The following is a 4,843-nucleotide window of genomic DNA, read 5'->3' on the forward strand; positions in this document are numbered from 1 at the left end:
GCCGTGTGCCTGCCTAGCGCTAGCCTGCACTGCCACTGCCTGCTCCAACCTGTGCCTGCTCGCTGTCACCACGGCGAAGGTACCTCCTGTCAATTCAATTGGGAAAATGCTGCAACAGATTCAGTCTTCTGTCTTCTGTTACCCCACAGGTTGGACGGAAATTTACTATCCTTGCAGACGTTGTTTGGAGCTTTTACTACAGACAAAGATGTAAGCGTACGGTTTCTTTAATTGAAAGTGAAGTACAGCAGGGAATCGGATAGGTAAAACGCTCAAGAGACGATCAACGCAGGATCGATCAGGATGATGCGATGCTGGATGAAATATTTGCAAAAGCGCCCTCTCGTGTTTCCTCTGTCAGCAAGTGCATTGCGATGCTCAGTTTTTTTTCATGTCATGCATTGGAAGAGGACCAGTCCAGGGGCCCGTTGCATGAAAGTTATGGTAACTTTGCCATCCAATGGTAACTTCCATGGAATTCTTTATTTTGATTGGCTGTTGAGTATTGCTGCCATGGTAGTTACCATTGGATGGCAAAGTAACCATAATAGTAACTTTTATGCAACGGGCCCCTGGCTGACGACGAGGAGGAGGAGGAGGATGCGATGAGGAGGAGCTGGAGCAGGAAACACAGGAGGGGGGGGGGCAGTAGAACATGGAGGTAGACGAGAAGCAAAATAAAATTAAAGAGAAAATGGGAAAAAGAGAGGAGCAGAAGGAAGGAAGAATGGAGAAGAGGGAGAGGGATAGGAAGGAACTATATTTAGGACTAGAAATGTGAAGAAGCATCAAGCTTGAATGTGAGGTATGAGCATGTCGTCAGGTTTGTACAGGTCCTTTCAATACTCCGAAGGCTCATCAGTTTACCTTGCGCGGATCCGATTCCACACACACCAGTCCTTCAGGAATGTGTATACTAGTACCACCAAAACGATGATATCCATCGCAATCACAATTCCAAACAGTAGGTATATAATTACATTCGATTATGGCCTCATCTTAAATTTTCGTGATTAAGTATAAAACAATTTAAAAAAATCCCATCACTGGTAGAAGTACAATACTTAGTAACCTCCCGTGAAATATCTGATAATTTCAGTTCTGACTATAATGTTGCATGAAAATGAAAATTGCAGTGAATACTTGGGGAAGAGATTATTTGCCAAGACAGTTTAAAACCCCCAACAAACTTTTTATCAATGTTGTATTTTGAACCAAGAACTGTTTCTCTACCCTCTCTATACTTGTACACTATATACTCCGGCAAATCCCAACCCTGGAACTGCCCCCCCCCCCCCCATAAAAAAAACCCAACAACACACATACACACACATACAAACAAAACAACAACAACAACAATGACAGAATAACATTGGAGACATCTTTCTCTAGGTTAGCAATATGTCACACGAGTTAACGGTAATAAATACTAGTTTATGAAATACTTGTACTATAACTTTAGGCTGTTAGTGTTTACATTCAAAAAATGGCATGAAGCAGATGCATAATTAATTTGCCGGTTTGACAGAGCAGTACTTAAAAAAGTAATCCTTAAGAGAACTTAGTAGAGATATTGCACATAATGGAATTATGATATGAACAACATTCTACACACACATACACACTCACACACAGACACAGTGTTACACACACACACACACACACACATGCAACTCACTTCACCATAAAGGGGTACTATAATAATATGAGAGAGCTATTGTAGACAACTTATTCTCCTCATAACCAAATGCAAACATTTTGTAAAGATAATACGGGTGTTTTGAATGTGAAAACAGCAATAATTTTGCACAATCTGAACGGGAAAAAAAGTCTGAGAAAAGATTCAACATCCATCAATGAATTCCAATTTCCAAAGTTTCGGCCCTCCCTTATACATTCTTCCCGTCTACGAGTGGGGGGATACCATTGACCTTGACCCCCCCCCCCCCCCCCCCCCCCCCTCCGGCTGTCCTGCAGGCCCCACATCATGGCCCGGGATGGGTAACATTGGTAAACCATGACTTGTGGAAGCTGTGTGTTTGAAGCTCCTTGGCTATACTAAGCAGTAGGACCTACGTGCAAGAGACAGGACTCTGCCAGAACGTTATATACAGAAATATTGAAAAGTTTCATTGTTTTGTGCAGTCAATCAAATAATCGCATAAGACTCATATGCATTAGGACTGCATGGTCTCGGTTCATCCTGACCTGCAGTGTTAGAACGACCTAGTAGGACCTAAGGCAGCAGGGGCGTCACCAGCTTTTTTTCAAGAAGGGTGCGTTTTGACAGTAAATGTAAACTGTGAGATTTTCTTTTTATTGATTTATTGGCTCCTGTGTCATCATTTACATTTCCACATACCCTATTACATTGTACATAATTATTATACATGTGATTGTATAAACATACACGAATCTTTCGCTATAAGGATTGTACGGGGGTACATTATGTGACGGTGTGAGATCCTCGGCGATGATCCATTCCGCTCCTTCAGTGCGGAGGGTGTGGGAGGGGGATACCCCCTCCCACCGTAGGAACTTTTTGTAAAAACAAGAGTGTAAAAGTCGCGTTTACAGAGCATAGTGAAAATAAAATACTATGAAGGACTATTACGGAGGATTATTATGTGACGGTGAGAGATCCTCGGCGAGGGAGCGAAGCAACCGAGCGGGAGAGGGTGTAGGAGGGGTATACCCCTCCCACGGAGGGACTTTTTGTAAAAAGAAAAAAAGAGAATTGCATAACAATTAAATGCGAGCGAGCGGAGCGAGCGAGCTTGAAAATTTTGATATCTTACAAGCCCAAACTGCGGTTTGTAGCTATATTTTTTCGCTTTGGAAATGAAGGGGGCGCACCGGGCGCAACTACTGACAGCAACATGAGGATAATGGCATAACGAATGTGAGCAAGCGGAGCGAGCGAGATTGAAAATTTTGACATTAATGTATAGTCCCAAAACTGCCGATTTTAGCTCTATCTTTTCGCTTTGGAGATTAAAGGAGGGGGGTGGCGCACCGGGCGCAACTGCTCGCAATTACTGGCAGCAACGTCAGAAGAATGGCACAACGATTAAATGCGAGCGAGCTCGAAAATTTTGGCATTTCACAGTTTAAAAAATGCCGTTTTTAGCTACATTTTTTCGCTTTGAAATTTAAAGGGGGGGGGGCGCACCGGGCACAACTGTTGGCAATACTGTCAGTAACATCAGGAGAATGGCAAAGCGATTAAATGCGAGCGAGCTTGAAAATGTTAACATTTTGAATTAAAAAATTACCGTTTGTAACTATATTTTTTCGCTTTGGAAATTAAGCATGGCGCACCGGGCGCAACTGCTGGCAATTACTGGCAGCAACACCAGGAGAATGGCATAAAATTAAATGCGAGCGAGCAGAACGAGTGAGCTTGAAAATTTTGACACAGTCAAAAAACTGCCATTTGTATAGCTATATTTTTTCGTTTTCGAAATTAAGGGGGGGGGGGGGGATGGCGCACCGGGCACAACTGCTGGCAGTTACTGGCAGCAACATCAGGAGAATGGCATAACGATTATATCGTCTGTATCACTTCAGTCAATCAATTTTCCTTACAACGTTTTTGTTACCCCAAGGTTCCGCAATATATGTTTTTTTTTTTCAATCTACTTTGTTTTGATTATGCAACCTTATTCTATGTTACCAAAGAAAGTGAAATGTTTATGTTCTTTTCGAAAAATGAAATAAAGTTTGCATTGAATTGAATTGATTAAAATGCGAGCGAGCTTGAAAATGTTGACATTTTACAGTCTAAAAACTGCCGTTTGTAGCTATGTTTTTTTTTTTTCGCTTTGGAAATTAAGGGGGGGGGGGGGGCGGTGCGCCACTGGTAGTCAAGGATGTCGGTTTATGTTTATGATTGGGGGAGGTATGACCAGCGAGGGGGCGTTGAAGTGACCAAGCGGGGGAAGGATGTCCAAAATCTGCACTTTACAGCATCCCCTAGTGTTTGTGTTTCTGTGTGTGTGTGTTTTATACATGGAAAAGTTGGGAAATAACCCAGGTCAAGTTTTATTATTGGCAATGCAAGGCATTTTTATATATAGACTATAGTATGTAAAGCAACACTCGGTGATCTAGCTTTGATATAACAAAGTGTAAGGTACAGAGGTGTTCATTCTACATCACATTGCCCAACATTGCAGCGACTCTTTGCCGTTCGGATGTTCTGAGTACACTGCTCCATCCTGCTTATCATTCAGAATGCCAACCAGGAATCACGCTGAATCACAATCTTTTTTTCGGCTCCGGGCTTTTTGAACAATGTTTCACACTATTGATGCCTCTTTAATTATGGTTAAAAGAAATCTTAGAGAAAAAAAAAATTCTTGCTCACCCTTTCATGTCAATTTCAAAAGCAGTTTACCAACCCATTTTGGTTTTTTTTTTTAAACCAGAGGATTGGGGGAGGGGGTACGTGCCCCCCCCCCCCCCCCCAGTTAGGCAACTGATTGGAGACCTATAACGGGGGAGGGTGTGGCCAGGTTATCTTCCTCCCATGCGACGGAGCTTTTGTATTTTCTGAATTGATGATCCGTTGCACAATGAATGAAATATAGTACGGGCGATAGATAGTAAACACGTGATGTATGTATAGCATCAGTGCTGCCAGAGCCGGGCTGCACGAGCTCTCTTATTAATTTCATGATAGTTCCTATTAGTGGTGTTTAGTGACTTTATATTGTACGTGCTCATTGAATCAACTGTCTTCTTCTACTAGTATTAGGCCTATATACGACCTATGGGTCATATACAGGATCATCGCCATCATTAGTTGTTGTTGTTCATTTTTCATCTGTGAAGATGGCTG

This window comes from Diadema antillarum, unplaced genomic scaffold, assembly GCF_040938485.1.
Source record: "Diadema antillarum isolate AM-2024a unplaced genomic scaffold, OU_Dant_1.0 scf00000226, whole genome shotgun sequence".
Classification (NCBI taxonomy): domain Eukaryota; kingdom Metazoa; phylum Echinodermata; class Echinoidea; order Diadematoida; family Diadematidae; genus Diadema; species Diadema antillarum.